At 47.1% G+C, this 21,393-nt stretch overlaps 1 long non-coding RNA gene across 3 annotated transcripts in view; it reads right to left on the bottom strand.

Annotated features, from left to right (window-relative positions):
- Positions 1 to 2,692: 2,692 nt before the first annotated feature.
- Positions 2,693 to 21,393, bottom strand: part of LOC138643536 (uncharacterized) — a 56,919-nt gene continuing 38,218 nt past the window's right edge. For 2 of the 3 annotated variants that reach the window (XR_011314166.1, XR_011314167.1), the window contains exons 2-3: positions 3,813 to 3,961; positions 2,693 to 3,052 (exon numbers count right to left, since the gene is read on the bottom strand). This is a non-coding gene — a long non-coding RNA (uncharacterized lncRNA). Of the gene's footprint in view, positions 3,053 to 3,812; positions 4,336 to 21,393 lie in introns of those variants that run through there. The other variant, XR_011314165.1, reaches the window with a different exon arrangement.

The following is a 21,393-nucleotide window of genomic DNA, read 5'->3' as shown; positions in this document are numbered from 1 at the left end:
ATACAGATTTATACAGCCACCACTAGGAGGAGCTCACTACATACAAATTTATACAGCCACCACTAGAAGGAGCTCACTGCATACAGATTTATACAGCCACCACTAGGGGGAGCTCACTACATACAGATTTATACAGTCACCACTAGGGGGAGCTCACTACATACAGATTTATAAAGCCACCACTAGAGGAAGCTCACTACATACAGATTTATACAGTCACCACTAGGGGGAGCTCACTACATACAGATTTATAAAGCCACCACTAGAGGAAGCTCACTACATACAGATTTATACAGCCACCACTAGGGGGAGCTCACTACATACAGATTTATACAGCCATCACTAGGGGGAGCTCACTACATACAGATTTATACAGCCACCACTAGAGGGAGCTCACTACATACAGATTTATACAGCCACCACTAGGGGGAGCTCACTACATACATATGTCTACTGTTACCACTAGGAGGAGCTCACTACATACAGGTTTATACAGCCACCACTAGGGGGAGCTCACTACATACAGATTTATACAGCCACCACTAGGAGGAGCTCACTACATACAGATTTATACAGCCACCATTAGGAGGAGCTCACTACATACAGATTTATACAGCCACCATTAGGAGGAGCTCACTACATACAGATTTATACAGCCTCCACTAGAGGGAGCTCACTACATACAGATTTATACAGCCACCATTAGGAGGAGCTCGCTACATACAGATTTATACAGCCACCACTAGGGGGAGCTCAGTGTATACATATTTATACAGCCTCCACTAGAGGGAGCTCACTACATACAGATTTCTACTGTTACCACTAGGAGGAGCTCACTACATAGATTTATTCAGCCACTAGTACAGTTGTTTAGCTACAGTCTTATGCAAAAGTTTGAGCACCATATTTTCAATTATATTTAATGTTTATTTTTAATTGAAGTTTCTGTTCACCATTTACTGAATTTTTAACCCTTAAAGAGGTTGTCTGAGGTGAAAAGGCTTGTCTTTCATTTATTCATCCTTTTTTATTGCTCCAATTATAAAGCATCTTTGCAAATAGTTTAATAAAGAAACATCTTACACTGTTTTGTGTACACAGCTCCATGCTGCTTTATGGGTACAGACTACACTGGGTATTTGTCTTGCTACCTTCTATCACTTGTTCAATTGTCTATAGAAAGAACAGGAGTGAAAGTGGCTGAGCTAAGATGACACATGAAGATACAATGTAACCCACAGTCCTGTGATCCTAAAAGTTGGTGAAGTAAGCTGAGACTTGTAGTTCTACAGTCATCATTTGTCTCAGGTAAGTCATAGGAAAATATGTAACAGCGAATGTGTTTTTTTTAATCTGGTCTCCCAATGGTGCATTGTGTCAGGCAGATTATCATGAAGAAGTCATATCAGCAGAGACAGCTCTGACTATAGCTGTGACTGCAGACTATCTCATCATCGCTCCTCCCGAGCACCACCCTCCGCCCGGGCTCTGCTGCATCACAACCAAGATAGGGAACTTGGAAGAAAAAAAACAGACACAAAAATAAAGTTTAAAAATGTTCAAAACATTTCCTTTGTTCCTGTTCACATTATGTGATGTGATCCCCAATATAAACAGTGCGCATGTATGTATACAGTGTTTATATACAGTGTGTATATGTGTGAGTCTATATGTATGAGCACCTATGTGTATACATATACAGTGCATATACAGTGTGTATGAGTATATATATATGAGCACCTATGTGTATACAGTGCATATGTGTGTATATACAGTGTATATCTGTGTATGAGTATATATGTGTATGTTGTGGTAGAGCACCTCACTTGGCTGGAGACAGAGGTATAACACTGTTTATTTAAGAAAATGCTTGGTTTATTGTAGACAGCATAAGCCAAGCTTGGGAAAGTAAACACGGTCCTCTGGGCAAAACAGTAAAAACAAAGAAACAAAAAGTAATACAGTCCTTTTCCTAGCATTGATCAGCGCACTCACAGCCAGAAATTTCCACGGTTCAGATTTAGCACATACTTTCCAGGAGCGGTCTCTCTACAGGCAAACACTGAACACCTAAAGCTTTGGTAGTCAGCCATTTAAGCTCAGGCCATGTGACTCCTCCATCATGTGATTGATCACATGATCTCGACATCACATAGGTCCTGTCTGGACACTGCAGGTAGAGATATGCGGACATTCTCCATCCCGCTCTATGAATATTCATTAAAACCAGCCCATAATATAGCTTTCAATAAACGATCCCAACACATAGTGTGCTGGAGGAAACTACTCTGGTTTTACATCACTGATGCCATCATGCGCAGTGACAAGTATCTCTCCTCTATCACTTCACCAGTGACTCTGTCACAATGTGTATACAGTGCGTATGTGTGTATATACAGTGTGTATGAGTATATATCTATGAGCACATATGTGTATGTGTATAATGTGCGTATGACTATATATGTATGAGCGCCTATGTGTATACAGTGCGTATGTGTGTATATACCGTGTTTATGTATATATATGTATGAGCACATGTGTGTATATAGAGTGTGTGTATGACTGTGGAGATACAGGGAGGGGTTGGAGGGCGCCCAGGTACGCTAACGGAAGCTGCATGGACCAGGGATCAGCCCACCGAATGCCCGCCCTCCTTTTACCGTGGGCATAACACTACTCAGACAACACAGGGTGAGGGTAAAACAGTGTGGCAATACTTTATTGTACCACAAAACAGGCAGATAACACATAGAACAGTCCCAGAAAAATACCCCAAGATGGTGCACATTACAGTCTCACCCTTCTGCTGACTCACAGGGATAAGAGCAGATGTGACTTCAGAGCTTCCAGGGCCGACTACCTCCATGTGTGGCACACACAGAGAGGAGATAGCGAGAAGCTTAGGAAGATGACAGTCCATTCAGATACAAGGCCAGGTGACCGGAGGGACACAACCTGGCTTCTCTAAATATCTCCATGGAGCCAGGTGACTCATGGGTCCCATTCCTGGCTTTCTCCAAATGTTCCATCCATTTAGATACATCAATTTAACCTACAAAAAGAGTCAACATTTCACACTCTTGACTAACTGAAGAAAAAATAAACACATACATTCAAAACTCAACATATAGATAGCAGTCTATGCCTCATGGCTTACTGAAAATAGACATCTGGTTAATTAAGATAAAATTCTGTGTCCTAACATTGCTCCCCCATCTTAGTAAGCCAGACTTGATAGGATTCCGATCATCCTTCTCCACTTATCAAGGGTAGTCCACAGCATGTCTTTAAGCACAGACACGAATGTAAGAGGTTTCACCTTCATGAGAACAAAATTTTGTATCAACCAGTTTATTCCATGTCGTACTTGTGAATGAGCACCAGAGTCCCCATTCCACCCTGGCGTACAACGGCAAAGTAGACATCTCCAGCTGGTCTCATTTCAGATCCTGCCAACTCCCCGATGGGGAAAGCCCCGAGACGAGGACTATTTAGTTAGCTGGGACAGAGATCTATTTCTCCAATGGGGTCCTTCATATCCTCCCCCTGATCCCCAGTTTGTCCTGGGAAACATCACACATTTCAGATAACCGAACTTGTATCCATTGCATCCAACCCAAGGGTGCTGACCCCCAGCTAGGTCTCTTGGAGGGGTAAATAGTATTCTGGGGGGACAATATTTGGGCTTGGGCTGACCAGGGTGATGGTAGACCAGTGTCCGGAAGTTCCTGGGCCTTCTCCCTGATGTCGATTACCTCTCCCAGGTCACAATCCTTCATGGTAACAGCCATTACATTTTGTGCATTACTCACCACAGGCAGGGAGGTAATCGGCATGTTGAGATTGCTCTGTTCCCTCTCGGCTGACGCAGTGTGAACCGCTCCTTGGCTTGGGATTACGACATTGGCCGAGTGGCACACCAATCCTGCTTCTAGGTTCATCATTGATTCATGAAGATGAACTGATGAGCAAACAAATCACTAATAAAACACAGCAATAATTCACACACGCAATAAGGAAACCTCCCTCTATATATTGTTTATTACCGTATTTTTCGGACTATAAAATGCACTCTTTTGCCCAAAAAATTGTGAGGAAAATGGGGTGTGTGTCTTATAGTTTGAATGCAGGCTTACTGGCAGTGGTGTGGCGGCGGCAGAGGTGCGGGGATGATGAGGCGCGGTGAGCGGTATGGTGTGAGCAGGGTCCCTTCCACAGGTGAGGTGACGTCGCGGCCTGGGATCCAAGGTAAGCAGCAGAGCCGGGGTAATCACCGGTTTCTCTGTGGCAGCGGCCATCTTCCTGAGGCCGCGCATGCGCAGATTGAGTTCTCTGCTTCCGGGGCTTCAGGAAAATGGCAGCGGGAGGCCGCGCATGTGCAGATTGAGATCATGGCGGCCATTTTCCTGAAGCCGAGTTCGCAGATTGAGATCTCGGCTTCGGGAAAATGGCCGCTGCCATCTCCGTCTGCGCACGCGTGGCCTACCATGGCCATTTTCCTGAAGCCCCGGGAAGCAGAGCACTCAATATGGGCAGCACGGTGGTGCAGTGGTTAGCACTGCAGCCTTGCAGCGCTGGGGTCCTGGTTTCTAATCCCACCCAGGACAACATCTGCAAAGAGTTTGTATGTTCTCTCTGTGTTTGCGTGGGTTTCCTCCGGGTACTCAGGTTTCCTCCCACATTCCAAAGACATACTTATAGGGAATCTAGATTGTGAGCCCCATCGGGGACAGTGATAATAAAGCGTGCAAACTGTAAAGCACTGCGGAATATGTTAGCGCTATATAAAAATAAAGATTATTATTATTATTAATCTGTGCAAGCGCGGCCCCAGGAAGATGGCCGCCGCCACCGAGAAACCGATGATTAACCCTTGGATACCGGGTCCTCAAATGAGGAGGTGACCGCACCTCTGCCGCCGCCACAACACTGCCACAACCCCCCCCCCCATGGACACCAGGCCATGGCGTCGCCCACCTAGGCAGGAAGGGACATGCCTCCTGTGACCTTGTTCTGCCACCGCCAGCCCTAAGGTAAGATACCTTAAATTCGGACAATAAGACAGACCCCCATCTTATAAAAAATCTTTTTTTCTGCAATTTTCACCCCAAATTTGGGGTGCGTCTTATGGTTTGGTGCGTCTTATAGTCCGAAAAATACGGTATATAATATTGTCAATTATATGTCTATTCTGTGTCCTTTACATTACATTAATTGTTGGAGGAGGATTCTCTGGCGTGGCAACAAATTTTAACTGCCCGTGCGTCTGAGGATGCACAGGCAGTTACTGAGCCAGCAGGATCTTACCGCTGGGGCCCATTGAGCAGAAGAGAGGGGGCAGCTATGGGCCCTATACGCCAGTAAGGGCAGTAATGCCCTGATGGCGGCCCTGGCTGTATCTGCTGCATCTGCTGTATCCTCTGTATCTTGTGTATCCTCTGTATCTGCTGTATCCCCTGTATCCTCTGTATCTGCGGTATCCTCTGTATCTGCTGTATCCCCTGTATCCTCTGTATCTGCTGTATCCTCTGTATCTGCTGTATCCCCTGTATCCTCTGTATCTGCGGTATCCTCTGTATCTGCTGTATCCCCTGTATCCTCTGTATCTGCTGTATCCTCTGTATCTGCTGTATCCCCTGTATCCTCTGTATCTGCGGTATCCTCTGTATCTGCTGTATCCCCTGTATCCTCTGTATCTGCTGTATCCTCTGTATCTGCTGTATCCCCTGTATCCTCTGTATCTGCTGTATCCTCTGTATCTGCTGTATCCTCTGTATCTGCTGTATCCCCTGTATCCCCTGTATCTGCTGTATCCTCTGTATCCTCTGTATCTGCTGTATCCTCTATATCCTCTGTATCTGCTGTATCCCCTGTATCCTCTGTATCTGCTGTATCCTCTGTATCCCCTGTATCCTCTGTATCTGCTGTATCCCCTGTATCCCCTGTATCCGCTGTATCCTCTGTATCTGCTGTATCCTCTGTATCCCCTGTATCCTCTGTATCTGCTGTATCCTCTATATCCTCTGTATCTGCTGTATCCCCTGTATCCTCTGTATCTGCTGTATCCTCTGTATCCCCTGTATCCGCTGTATCCTCTGTATCTGCTGTATCCTCTGTATCTGCTGTATCCCCTGTATCCTCTGTATCTGCGGTATCCTCTGTATCTGCTGTATCCCCTGTATCCTCTGTATCTGCTGTATCCTCTGTATCTGCTGTATCCTCTGTATCTGCTGTATCCTCTGTATCTGCTGTATCCCCTGTATCCCCTGTATCTGCTGTATCCTCTGTATCCTCTGTATCTGCTGTATCCTCTATATCCTCTGTATCTGCTGTATCCTCTGTATCCCCTGTATCCTCTGTATCTGCTGTATCCCCTGTATCCTCTGTATCCCCTGTATCCTCTGTATCTGCTGTATCCTCTATATCCTCTGTATCTGCTGTATCCCCTGTATCCTCTGTATCTGCTGTATCCTCTGTATCCTCTGTATCTGCTGTATCCTCTGTATCCTCTGTATCTGCTGTATCCTCTATATCCTCTGTATCTGCTGTATCCTCTGTATCCCCTGTATCCTCTGTATCTGCTGTATCCTCTATATCCTCTGTATCTGCTGTATCCCCTGTATCCTCTGTATCTGCTGTATCCTCTATATCCTCTGTATCTGCTGTATCCTCTGTATCCTCTGTATCTGCTGTATCCTCTATATCCTCTGTATCTGCTGTATCCTCTGTATCCCCTGTATCCTCTGTATCTGCTGTATCCCCTGTATCCCCTGTATCCGCTGTATCCTCTGTATCTGCTGTATCCTCTGTATCCCCTGTATCCTCTGTATCTGCTGTATCCTCTATATCCTCTGTATCTGCTGTATCCCCTGTATCCCCTGTATCTGCTGTATCCTCTGTATCCTCTGTATCTGCTGTATCCTCTATATCCTCTGTATCTGCTGTATCCCCTGTATCCTCTGTATCTGCTGTATCCTCTGTATCCCCTGTATCCTCTGTATCTGCTGTATCCCCTGTATCCCCTGTATCCGCTGTATCCTCTGTATCTGCTGTATCCTCTGTATCCCCTGTATCCTCTGTATCTGCTGTATCCTCTATATCCTCTGTATCTGCTGTATCCCCTGTATCCTCTGTATCTGCTGTATCCTCTGTATCCCCTGTATCCGCTGTATCCTCTGTATCTGCTGTATCCTCTGTATCTGCTGTATCCCCTGTATCCTCTGTATCTGCGGTATCCTCTGTATCTGCTGTATCCCCTGTATCCTCTGTATCTGCTGTATCCTCTGTATCTGCTGTATCCTCTGTATCTGCTGTATCCTCTGTATCTGCTGTATCCCCTGTATCCCCTGTATCTGCTGTATCCTCTGTATCCTCTGTATCTGCTGTATCCTCTATATCCTCTGTATCTGCTGTATCCTCTGTATCCCCTGTATCCTCTGTATCTGCTGTATCCCCTGTATCCCCTGTATCCGCTGTATCCTCTGTATCTGCTGTATCCTCTGTATCCCCTGTATCCTCTGTATCTGCTGTATCCTCTATATCCTCTGTATCTGCTGTATCCCCTGTATCCTCTGTATCTGCTGTATCCTCTGTATCCCCTGTATCCTCTGTATCTGCTGTATCCCCTGTATCCCCTGTATCCGCTGTATCCTCTGTATCTGCTGTATCCTCTGTATCCCCTGTATCCTCTGTATCTGCTGTATCCCCTGTATCCACTGTATCCTCTGTATCTGCTGTATCCTCTGTATCTGCTGTATCCTCTGTATCCTCTGTATCTGCTGTATCCTCTGTATCTGCTGTATCTCATGTATCCCCTGTATCTGCTGTATCCACTGTATCCTCTGTATCCTCTGTATCCTCTGTATCCGCTGTATCCTCTGTATCCCCTGTATCCTCTGTATCCTCTGTATCTGCTGTATCCTCTGTATCCTCTGTATCTGCTGTATCCTCTGTATCCCCTGTATCCTCTGTATCTGCTGTATCCTCTATATCCTCTGTATCTGCTGTATCCCCTGTATCCTCTGTATCTGCTGTATCCTCTATATCCTCTGTATCTGCTGTATCCTCTGTATCCTCTGTATCTGCTGTATCCTCTATATCCTCTGTATCTGCTGTATCCTCTGTATCCCCTGTATCCTCTGTATCTGCTGTATCCCCTGTATCCCCTGTATCCGCTGTATCCTCTGTATCTGCTGTATCCTCTGTATCCCCTGTATCCTCTGTATCTGCTGTATCCTCTATATCCTCTGTATCTGCTGTATCCCCTGTATCCCCTGTATCTGCTGTATCCTCTGTATCCTCTGTATCTGCTGTATCCTCTATATCCTCTGTATCTGCTGTATCCCCTGTATCCTCTGTATCTGCTGTATCCTCTATATCCTCTGTATCTGCTGTATCCCCTGTATCCTCTGTATCTGCTGTATCCCCTGTATCCCCTGTATCCGCTGTATCCTCTGTATCTGCTGTATCCTCTGTATCCCCTGTATCCTCTGTATCTGCTGTATCCTCTATATCCTCTGTATCTGCTGTATCCCCTGTATCCTCTGTATCTGCTGTATCCTCTGTATCCCCTGTATCCTCTGTATCTGCTGTATCCCCTGTATCCTCTGTATCTGCGGTATCCTCTGTATCTGCTGTATCCCCTGTATCCTCTGTATCTGCTGTATCCTCTGTATCTGCTGTATCCTCTGTATCTGCTGTATCCTCTGTATCTGCTGTATCCCCTGTATCCCCTGTATCTGCTGTATCCTCTGTATCCTCTGTATCTGCTGTATCCTCTATATCCTCTGTATCTGCTGTATCCTCTGTATCCCCTGTATCCTCTGTATCTGCTGTATCCCCTGTATCCCCTGTATCCGCTGTATCCTCTGTATCTGCTGTATCCTCTGTATCCCCTGTATCCTCTGTATCTGCTGTATCCTCTATATCCTCTGTATCTGCTGTATCCCCTGTATCCTCTGTATCTGCTGTATCCTCTGTATCTGCTGTATCCGCTGTATCCCCTGTATCCTCTGTATCTGCTGTATCCTCTGTATCTGCTGTATCCTCTGTATCCCCTGTATCCTCTGTATCTGCTGTATCCTCTATATCCTCTGTATCTGCTGTATCCCCTGTATCCTCTGTATCTGCTGTATCCCCTGTATCCCCTGTATCCGCTGTATCCTCTGTATCTGCTGTATCCTCTGTATCCCCTGTATCCTCTGTATCTGCTGTATCCCCTGTATCCACTGTATCCTCTGTATCTGCTGTATCCTCTGTATCTGCTGTATCCTCTGTATCCTCTGTATCTGCTGTATCCTCTGTATCTGCTGTATCTCATGTATCCCCTGTATCTGCTGTATCCACTGTATCCTCTGTATCCTCTGTATCCTCTGTATCTGCTGTATCCCCTGTATCCTCTGTATCTGCTGTATCCCCTGTATCCACTGTATCCTCTGTATCTGCTGTATCCTCTGTATCTGCTGTATCCTCTGTATCCTCTGTATCTGCTGTATCCTCTGTATCTGCTGTATCTCATGTATCCCCTGTATCTGCTGTATCCACTGTATCCTCTGTATCCTCTGTATCCTCTGTATCTGCTGTATCCCCTGTATCCTCTGTATCTGCTGTATCCCCTGTATCCACTGTATCCTCTGTATCCTCTGTATCCTCTGTATCCGCTGTATCCTCTGTATCCCCTGTATCCGCTGTATCCTCTGTATCTGCTGTATCTCATGTATCCCCTGTATCTGCTGTATCCACTGTATCCCCTGTATCCTCTGTATCCGCTGTATCCTCTGTATCCCCTGTATCATATGTATCCGCTGTATCCTCTGTATCCCCTGTATCCTCTGTATCCCCTGTATCCTCTGTATCCTCTGTATCTGCTGTATCCTCTGTATCCCCTGTATCATATGTATCCGCTGTATCCTCTGTATCCCCTGTATCCTCTGTATCCCCTGTATCCTCTGTATCCTCTGTATCTGCTGTATCCCCTGTATCCCCTGTATCCTCTGTATCTGCTGTATCTCATGTATCCCCTGTATCTGCTGTATCCACTGTATCCCCTGTATCCTCTGTATCCGCTGTATCCTCTGTATCCCCTGTATCATATGTATCCGCTGTATCCTCTGTATCCCCTGTATCCTCTGTATCCCCTGTATCCTCTGTATCCTCTGTATCTGCTGTATCCTCTGTATCCCCTGTATCCTCTGTATCTGCTGTATCCCCTGTATCCTCTGTATCTGCGGTATCCTCTGTATCTGCTGTATCTCATGTATCCCCTGTATCTGCTGTATCTGCTGTATCCCCTGTATCCTCTGTATCCCCTGTATCCTCTGTATCCTCTGTATCTTCTGTATCCTCAGTATCTGCGGTATCCTCTGTATCCTCTGTATCCCCTGTATCCTCTGTATCCTCTGTATCTGCTGTATCCTCTGTATCTGCTGTATCCTCTGTATCCCCTGTATCCTCTGTATCTGCTGTATCCCCTGTATCCCCTGTATCCCCTGTATCCTCTGTATCCTCTGTATCTTCTGTATCCTCAGTATCTGCGGTATCCTCTGTATCCTCTGTATCCCCTGTATCCCCTGTATCCTCTGTATCTGCTGTATCCCCTGTATCCTCTGCATCTGCGGTATCCTCTGTATCTGCTGTATCTCATGTATCCCCTGTATCTGCTGTATCCGCTGTATTCTCTGTATCTGCAGTATCCTCTGTATCTGCTGTATCCCCTGTATCCTCTGTATCTGCTGTATCTCATGTATCCTCTGTATCCGCTGTATCCTCTGTATCCTCTGTATCCGCTGTATCCTCTGTATCTGCTGTATCCTCTGTATCCCCTGTATCTGCTGTATCCACTGTATCCCCTGTATCCTCTGTATCCTCTGTATCCCCTGTATCATCTGTATCCGCTGTATCCTCTGTATCTGCAGTATCCTCTGTATCCCCTGTATCCTCTGTATTCTCTGTATCCGCTGTATCCTCTGTATCTGCTGTATCCTCTGTATCCCCTGTATCCTCTGTATCCCCTATATCCTCTGTATCTGCTGTATCCTTTGTATCCTCTGTATCTGCTGTATCCCCTGTATCCTCTGAATCCCCTGTATCCTCTGTATCTGCTGTATCCCCTGTATCCTCTGTATCCCCTGTATCCTCTGTATCTGCTGTATCCTCTGTATCTACTGTATCCCCTGTATCCTCTGTATCTGCTGTATCCTCTGTATCCCCTGTATCCTCTGTATCTGCTGTATCCCCTGTATCCTCTGTATCCCCTGTATCCTCTGTATCCGTTGTATCCCCTTTATCCTCTGTATCCCCTGTATCCTCTGTATCCCCTGTATCCCCTGTATCCTCTGTATCCGCTGTATCCTCTGTATCTGCTGTATCCTCTGTATCCTCTGTATCTGCTGTATCCTCTGTATCCTCTGTATCTGCTGTATCCCCTGTATCTGCTGTATCCGCTGTATCCTCTGTATCTGCTGTATCCCCTGTATCCTCTGTATCTGCTGTATCTCATGTATCCCCCCTGTATCTGCTGTATCCGCTCTATCCCCTGTATCCTCTGTATCCCCTGTATCCTCTGTATTTGCTGTATCCCCTGTATCCTCTGTATCCTCTGTATCTGCTGTATCCTCTGTATCTGCTGTATCCTCTGCATCTGCGGTATCCTCTGTATCTGCTGTATCTCATGTATCCCCTGTATCTGCTGTATCCGCTGTATCCCCTGTATCCTCTGTATCCTCTGTATCTGCTGTATCCCCTGTATCTGCTGTGTCCACTGTATCCCCTGTATCCTCTGTATCTGCTGTATCCTCTGTATCTGCTGTATCCCCTGTATCTGCTGTATCCACTGTATCCCCTGTATCCTCTGTATCCCCTGTATCCTCTGTATCCCCTGTATCCGCTGTATCCTCTGTATCCTCTGTATCCTCTCTATCTGCTGTATCCTCTGTATCCGCTGTATCCTCTGTATCTGCTGTATCCTCTGTATCTGCGGTATCCCCTGTATCCTCTGTATCTGCTGTTGTCACGATATGGTATGAAATATCATAAGTAGGTCTCTTGCTAGCCTGAGTGGGCTAAGCCCCCTTCTTGGAGTAACAGTTGTAGCTGCAAATTCCTGGCTTTCCTTCTCAGAGAGTGTGGGGGTTAGAAGTTTTATGGCCGAAAGGAATTTACGACTGGCATTTCCTGTGTAAGCTCTTGTCCAGCTAGAACAGGAAAAATGGCTCCAAAAATCCATGAAAGATTCTTTGTTTAGTTTTTGTTAGATATTAGGCAAACGATTTAAGCTAGAAATACGAAAATATATATTCGTAGTCCCACTCGGTGTAGCTACACATCTCATGACACTCGGGTTTCTAACTCCATCTGGTAAAGAAGTAGGGTTTTCTCTGTAAATATGTATCCCAGATAGGACATATTTGATCTCATTAGAATGCTCACGTTAATCCGAGATGAATTATGGGTTTGGTATGACTCTGTCATGTTTTGTAGTGAAGTTATAGAAATTAGAGAGAATAGTTTAAAGTTTAGGCAGAATGTAGAGAGAGGAGGGTCTGGATAAGCCAGCCTTTCTGTGATGTCACAGCCTTAATGTTTTAAGTGTCTGGCAGGCTCTGAGGAGTCACTTTTTGCTGATTTCTCCTTCTGGACTGCTTTGTCCTATTGTCCTGGAAGAGCTGGTACATCCCATGGACTGGGATGTATGGAAACTGCACTAGCCTGGATGCCTGCAATGCTTTTAATATGTGAGTGTTATCTTTTCTCATTTATTCCCTTTATGTTATAATTACCCTTGTACATATTTGCAATTGTCTCATGTATAACATCTTTATAAACTATTTTTTAATAACGCACTGCCTAGTTATTTTGAATGGGATATACTATTATATATTAGTTCGTTCTCCTGTTCTAAACCGTACCCTAAGTCTCTTGAAGGGAAAATACGCTACTGTTACTGTTGTGTTGGGTTAGCTTCGGACCCGTTTAATCGAAGCTGGTGGCAGCGAAAGTGTGCTGACGGTTGGATTATGCTGAAGCAACTGCGGGTTTGATAATTATTGTTCCTGCCTGTGTGGGAGTAGTTATCGCGTCGCTGCAGCGTGCCCAATAGCCAGTACATAGCAGGCAGCCTTTCTGGCGACTAATTACCCAGGGTGCAGTACCTAATCTGACCTGAGAGTAAGGGGGGCGCCAGAGAGCTGCAAGTGTTAAGTGGAACTGTAAGCGGGATATACATAAATCCCTGCAGTTCGTGGTATATAGAAAAGCAGTGGGATACCTAGAATAAGCCCCTGCTGTAAACTAAGAGGTCAATAGCCTTGTGTGTGGTTTTTCATCACATTGTAGCAGTGGAGGGATAACTAAGATAAGCCCCCCTGCACATGTGATAGCCGTCTGTTGGCCTAAAGTCACCCTGATCCGTGACGTAGGGGTGACGGTCACGGTGTGAATCCTGACCCAGTGGTGACAGCGGTCAGGGGAATCGTGACAATTGGTGGCAAGGCGGTGGGATATCTTAGAGCATTAGTGATTTGGTTTGAGTAATCATTCCTCTCACTAAAAACTTGCAGAAAGTTCTTGCGAGGACTCTGCGCAAATAAGTTTGGAGAACGAACTCAGTGCTTTTTAGTTGTGAGACAATTGCGTACTGGTAATTATCCCTCCCTTTCTCTTCGTTTTTCTATCCTATCTTTTATTTGGCAACCATGGTTGTGCTGGGAGAAACCTTCTATGAGCAGCAGACCAGAGACACCCTTGTCGCCTTATGCAAGTCACAGCACATTGACTCTGCAAGCAAAAACAAAGCCCAACTGGTCGCAGATCTGGTGCAATGGGAAGCCGCTCGAGACCAATCTCAGAGCTCAGAGGCCGCAGAAGCCAGCACAAGCGAACATGGTGCTGCAGCAGAGGTCCAACCACTGAATGCTGGCCCTGTTAGCAATCCGGGCGAATTGGACTCCCACCTGCAGGCGGCCTTGAAAGAATTCCCCATTGACGACCATGAGGGACGTCGGCAGCTGATTCAGCAATACCGGCAGGAGGCCCAGGCCCAGCAAGTCGAGAGAGAGGCCCGAGCTGAGAGAGAGGCCCGAGCTGAGAGAGAGGCACAGGCCCAGCGAGCCGAGCGGCAAGCTGAGCGGGAGTACCAGCTGCAGTTAGCCCGACTGCAAATGCAGGGGTTGTCTCAGACCAACCGTGAGCCTAGCAGCGCTCAGACACCGAAGCCCCGGCCTGATCACTTTCCTGTTATGGAGAAGGACGGAGATTTGGACACTTTTCTGCGGGCCTTTGAGAAAGCCTGCAGGCAGTACCAGCTGCCTACAGATGAATGGGCACGATACCTGACACCAGGGCTGAGAGGTAAAGCTCTGGAGGCATTTGCTGCCCTCCCTCAAGAACAAGATGGTGACTATGAGGCCATCAAAAAGGCTCTGATAGCCAAGTACCAGCTTACACCCGAGGTGTACCGTAGAAAGTTCCGGACCCTCCAACGTGGCCCACACGACAGTTACAGTGATGTGGTGCATGGACTGGGGACCCACTTTGACCAGTGGACCCAAGGACTGTCAGTGACCACCTTTGCGCAGCTGCGAGCCCTGATGATCAAAGACCAGTTCTTTCATCTTTGCCCAGCTGAGGTGCGACAGTTCGTGATGGACAGAGAACCCAAAGACGTGACGAAAGCAGCGCAGATTGCCGATGCCTATGAGGCCAACCGTAGATCGGAAGTGCGGAAGCCAGTCACCACCAGCTGGAGAGGGGGTAAGCCTGCAACCAACGCCAGTACCCCTGCCAGCCAGCACACCCGAGGTCCTGGCCCCGTGGCCAACAGCACCAGACCGACCACCGAACCTCGCACGTGTTACACCTGCCGTCAGACTGGTCATATCAGTACCTACTGCCCAGCCAAGCAGAAGAACACCCAAGCCAAGGCTCCAGGGCCTAATGCAGCAGTTCTTTTGGTGGGTGGTGTGGTTGGGAGGGTGTGTGACAACGTACAGCCCGTCACTGTGGGGGGCCATGTTGCTACAGGCCTCAAGGACACCGGGGCTGAACGAACCCTCATCCGACCCGAACTGGCGACCCCTGAAGAAATCATTCCGGGGAAAACCCTAACTGTCACTGGGATTGGGGGCATCAGCTGTCCCTTACCGATGGCCCGGGTTTTTATTGATTGGGGTGCTGGGAGCGGGGTGAAGGAAGTGGGGCTGTCGGATAATTTGCCCACTGATGTTTTGTTGGGACTGATTTGGGGAGGATGTATGCATACTACGTTCCTGACACCCCTCCCCAATCTACTAATGAGGGTAAAGTTAACCCTGATGATGATGATGATGGGAAATCGCATGTGTTACCTGACCATGCTTTATCTTGTGTTGATGCATCTACTAATGATTTTTTCCCTAGGATTGATGGTGAAAATGTTGTACCTGTGCCAGCTGAACCTGATAATGATTTTTCTGTGAAGGTTAATGTGTCCATAGGTACAGGCGTGCCCAGCCACGTCGCTCTGCGGAGTGAGACGGCTGAGGAACCCCTAACAGGGGCAAGTGTCGGTGCTACAGGAAATGGGGAGATGCATGGGAACCGTGAGGAAGGTGACGCCATGAAAGTGACCAGTGCCACCGAGGAAGGTAACTGGCCCATAAGTAGCCCAGCCCCTGGAGTGTTGGGGGTGGATGGGGAGGTAGAGCCCATAGCAGCGCCGGCTGATGGGCCTGTAGAAATCCCCGGGGAGACAGCCTACGTAGCTGCTGTCACCCGCAGTCAGAGTGCCCGGAACGCAGATAACTGTCTGCCTTCCGGACCCTCCTCAGTCCCCACTGTGACTGAACCAGAGGTGGACCCAGAGCAGGTCCAAGAGGGTTCCCGTGGGGAAGGGACCCTGACGTCGCTTTTGGCTTCCCCTAGCCAGGAGTTTCAGGCCGCTCTGCACACAGATGCGAGCCTAGAGAGTTTGAGACAACTCGCCGAGACGCCCACCTCCGTGACTGATAAGGAGAGGGTGTTCTGGGAACGAGGAAGGTTATACCGGGAGACAGTACCCGGAGAATCACAAAAGGAGTGGTTGAGGGAAAGACAGCTGGTCGTCCCGCAGCAATTCCGGGGTGAGTTGTTGCGGATTGCCCATGAGATCCCGCTAGCTGGACACTTGGGGATCAGCAAAACTAAGGCCCGGCTGTCTCAACACTTCTATTGGCCTAAGATGGGGACAGATGTGTCAAACAGATGTGTCAAAACCAGGGATTCAAGCTTCAGGAGGCTAATTTGCATATTCCAGGTGCCTTCTGGGAGAAGTGAAGTCTCCCTAAGCTAGAAGATCGTTGGGTACAGCCGGGACCAGCTGCTTCGAAAGCATCACCAAACCAGGGATTCAAGCTTCAGGAGGCTAATTTGCATATTCCAGGTGCCTTCTGGGAGAAGCGAAGTCTCCCTAAGCTAGAAGATCGTTGGGTACAGCCGGGACCAGCTGCTTCGAAAGCATCACCAAACCAGGGATTCAAGCTTCAGGAGGCTAATTTGCATATTCCAGGTGCCTTCTGGGAGAAGCGAAGTCTCCCTAAGCTAGAAGATCGTTGGGTACAGCCGGGACCAGCTGCTTCGAAAGCATCACCAAACCAGGGATTCAAGCTTCAGGAGGCTAATTTGCATATTCCAGGTGCCTTCTGGGAGAAGCGAAGTCTCCCTAAGCTAGAAGATCGTTGGGTACAGCCGGGACCAGCTGCTTCGAAAGCATCACCAAACCAGGGATTCAAGCTTCAGGAGGCTAATTTGCATATTCCAGGTGCCTTCTGGGAGAAGTGAAGTCTCCCTAAGCTAGAAGATCGTTGGGTACAGCCGGGACCAGCTGCTTCGAAAGCATCACCAAACCAGGGATTCAAGCTTCAGGAGGCTAATTTGCATATTCCAGGTGCCTTCTGGGAGAAGCGAAGTCTCCCTAAGCTAGAAGATCGTTGGGTACAGCCGGGACCAGCTGCTTCGAAAGCATCACCAAACCAGGGATTCAAGCTTCAGGAGGCTAATTTGCATATTCCAGGTGCCTTCTGGGAGAAGCGAAGTCTCCCTAAGCTAGAAGATCGTTGGGTACAGCCGGGACCAGCTGCTTCGAAAGCATCACCAAACCAGGGATTCAAGCTTCAGGAGGCTAATTTGCATATTCCAGGTGCCTTCTGGGAGAAGCGAAGTCTCCCTAAGCTAGAAGATCGTTGGGTACAGCCGGGACCAGCTGCTTCGAAAGCATCACCAAACCAGGGATTCAAGCTTCAGGAGGCTAATTTGCATATTCCAGGTGCCTTCTGGGAGAAGCGAAGTCTCCCTAAGCTAGAAGATCGTTGGGTACAGCCGGGACCAGCTGCTTCGAAAGCATCACCAAACCAGGGATTCAAGCTTCAGGAGGCTAATTTGCATATTCCAGGTGCCTTCTGGGAGAAGCGAAGTCTCCCTAAGCTAGAAGATCGTTGGGTACAGCCGGGACCAGCTGCTTCGAAAGCATCACCAAACCAGGGATTCAAGCTTCAGGAGGCTAATTTGCATATTCCAGGTGCCTTCTGGGAGAAGTGAAGTCTCCCTAAGCTAGAAGATCGTTGGGTACAGCCGGGACCAGCTGCTTCGAAAGCATCACCAAACCAGGGATTCAAGCTTCAGGAGGCTAATTTGCATATTCCAGGTGCCTTCTGGGAGAAGCGAAGTCTCCCTAAGCTAGAAGATCGTTGGGTACAGCCGGGACCAGCTGCTTCGAAAGCATCACCAAACCAGGGATTCAAGCTTCAGGAGGCTAATTTGCATATTCCAGGTGCCTTCTGGGAGAAGCGAAGTCTCCCTAAGCTAGAAGATCGTTGGGTACAGCCGGGACCAGCTGCTTCGAAAGCATCACCAAACCAGGGATTCAAGCTTCAGGAGGCTAATTTGCATATTCCAGGTGCCTTCTGGGAGAAGCGAAGTCTCCCTAAGCTAGAAGATCGTTGGGTACAGCCGGGACCAGCTGCTTCGAAAGCATCACCAAACCAGGGATTCAAGCTTCAGGAGGCTAATTTGCATATTCCAGGTGCCTTCTGGGAGAAGTGATGTCTCCCTAAGCTAGAAGATCGTTGGGTACAGCCGGGACCAGCTGCTTCGAAAGCATCACCAAACCAGGGATTCAAGCTTCAGGAGGCTAATTTGCATATTCCAGGTGCCTTCTGGGAGAAGCGAAGTCTCCCTAAGCTAGAAGATCGTTGGGTACAGCCGGGACCAGCTGCTTCGAAAGCATCACCAAACCAGGGATTCAAGCTTCAGGAGGCTAATTTGCATATTCCAGGTGCCTTCTGGGAGAAGCGAAGTCTCCCTAAGCTAGAAGATCGTTGGGTACAGCCGGGACCAGCTGCTTCGAAAGCATCACCAAACCAGGGATTCAAGCTTCAGGAGGCTAATTTGCATATTCCAGGTGCCTTCTGGGAGAAGCGAAGTCTCCCTAAGCTAGAAGATCGTTGGGTACAGCCGGGACCAGCTGCTTCGAAAGCATCACCAAACCAGGGATTCAAGCTTCAGGAGGCTAATTTGCATATTCCAGGTGCCTTCTGGGAGAAGCGAAGTCTCCCTAAGCTAGAAGATCGTTGGGTACAGCCGGGACCAGCTGCTTCGAAAGCATCACCAAACCGCGCGCCGTAAGAATTTTTGCCTGTAGGACATTATTGCAAGAGAGCTTGGCTGAGTAGATTACACAAGAAGGAAAACACACAGCAAGTCAGCAGGATCTAGGAGTAACATGGCAGATGTGACAACCTACATGGTGAGCTGCAGCATGTGCTACATGTTCACAGATCGACCAGAAGAAGAATCCAATTTCACCTGTCAGAAGTGTAGACTAGTGGCCCTTTTAGAAGAAAAGGTGCGGGGTCTGGAAGAAAGAATAGCAACTTTGAAACTCATCAAAGAGAATGAAGACTTTCTAGACAGAACAGAAGCATCTCTACTGGTCACAGAAGGTGCAAAAAGTGTCAGAGAACCTCCAAAAGCAGATGAGTGGAAGCATGTGACCAAAAGAAGCAAGAAGACCATGGAGAAATCACCAACCACACAACTGAAGAACCGATATCAAATCTTTGTAGAGGATGAAGATGGCACACCCAAGAATGAAGCAATACCAGCAAGCAAAAAAGAAAAGGGCACACAGCAACAAGTGACAGCAAAAAGTACAGCCAAGAAGCAACGAAGAGTGGTGGTGGTGGGAGACTCACTACTGAGAGGCACAGAAGCAGCCATCTGCAGACCGGACATAACTGCAAGAGAAGTATGCTGCCTTCCAGGTGCGATGATCAAGGATGTGACCGATAGGATACCAAAGCTCTTCAGCTCCAAGGACGTCCACCCATTTCTTCTGATACATGTTGGCACCAATGACACGGCAAGGAAGGACCTACCGACAATCTGCAAGGACTTTGAAGAGTTGGGGAAGAAAGTAAAGGAACTGGATGCACAGGTAGTTTTTTCTTCTATCCTTCCAGTAGACGGGCATGGCACCAGGAGATGGAACAGGATCCTTGATGCAAACAACTGGCTAAGACGATGGTGCAGACAACAAGGATTCGGATTCCTGGACCACGGTGTGAATTACTTGTACGATGGACTCCTCGCCAGAGACGGACTACACCTCAACAAACCTGGGAAACACACATTCGCCAGAAGACTCGCTACACTCATCAGGAGGGCGTTAAACTAGAAGAAGAGGGGACGGGAAGAAAAACATTAGACTCGAACAAAGACGACCCAGGAAAACATACTCAGAAGGGAGGTAAGAACATTTCTAAAACAATCCACAGTGAGGAGATTGGAACAAAACAAAATCCTCTGAACTGCATGCTCGCAAACGCCAGAAGCCTGACAAACAAGATGGAAGAACTAGAAGCAGAAATATCTACAGGTAACTTTGACATAGTGGGAATAACCGAGACATGGTTAGATGAAAGCTATGACTGGGCAGTTAACTTACAGGGTTACAGTCTGTTTAGAAAGGATCGTAAAAATCGGAGAGGAGGAGGGGTTTGTCTCTATGTAAAGTCTTGTCTAAAGTCCACTTTAAGGGAGGATATTAGCGAAGGGAATGAGGATGTCGAGTCCATATGGGTTGAAATTCATGGAGGGAAAAATGGTAACAAAATTCTCATTGGGGTCTGTTACAAACCCCCAAATATAACAGAAACCATGGAAAGTCTACTTCTAAAGCAGATAGATGAAGCTGCAACCCATAATGAGGTCCTGGTTATGGGGGACTTTAACTACCCGGATATTAACTGGGAAACAGAAACCTGTGAAACCCATAAAGGCAACAGGTTTCTGCTAATAACCAAGAAAAATTATCTTTCACAATTGGTGCAGAATCCAACCAGAGGAGCAGCACTTTTAGACCTAATACTATCTAATAGACCTGACAGAATAACAAATCTGCAGGTGGTTGGGCATTTAGGAAATAGCGACCACAATATTGTGCAGTTTCACCTGTCTTTCACTAGGGGGACTTGTCAGGGAGTCACAAAAACATTGAACTTTAGGAAGGCAAAGTTTGAACAGCTTAGAGATGCCCTTAATCTGGTAGACTGGGACAATATCCTCAGAAATGAGAATACAGATAATAAATGGGAAATGTTTAAGAACATCCTAAATAGGCAGTGTAAGCGGTTTATACCTTGTGGGAATAAAAGGACTAGAAATAGGAAAAACCCAATGTGGCTAAACAAAGAAGTAAGACAGGCAATTAATAGTAAAAAGAAAGCATTTGCACTACTAAAGCAGGATGGCACCATTGAAGCTCTAAAAAACTATAGGGAGAAAAATACTTTATCTAAAAAACTAATTAAAGCTGCCAAAAAGGAAACAGAGAAGCACATTGCTAAGGAGAGTAAAACTAATCCCAAACTGTTCTTCAACTATATCAATAGTAAAAGAATAAAAACTGAAAATGTAGGCCCCTTAAAAAATAGTGAGGAAAGAATGGTTGTAGATGACGAGGAAAAAGCTAACATATTAAACACCTTCTTCTCCACGGTATTCACGGTGGAAAATGAAATGCTAGGTGAAATCCCAAGAAACAATGAAAACCCTATATTAAGGGTCACCAATCTAACCCAAGAAGAGGTGCGGAACCGGCTAAATAAGATTAAAATAGATAAATCTCCGGGTCCGGATGGCATACACCCACGAGTACTAAGAGAACTAAGTAATGTAATAGATAAACCATTATTTCTTATTTTTAGGGACTCTATAGCGACAGGGTCTGTTCCGCAGGACTGGCGCATAGCAAATGTGGTGCCAATATTCAAAAAGGGCTCTAAAAGTGAACCTGGAAATTATAGGCCAGTAAGTCTAACCTCTATTGTTGGTAAAATATTTGAAGGGTTTCTGAGGGATGTTATTCTGGATTATCTCAATGAG

The sequence above is a fragment of the Ranitomeya imitator genome, chromosome 6 (genome assembly GCF_032444005.1).
Source record: "Ranitomeya imitator isolate aRanImi1 chromosome 6, aRanImi1.pri, whole genome shotgun sequence".
NCBI classification, from domain to species: domain Eukaryota; kingdom Metazoa; phylum Chordata; class Amphibia; order Anura; family Dendrobatidae; genus Ranitomeya; species Ranitomeya imitator.
This window is presented reverse-complemented; position numbering and strand designations above follow the sequence as displayed.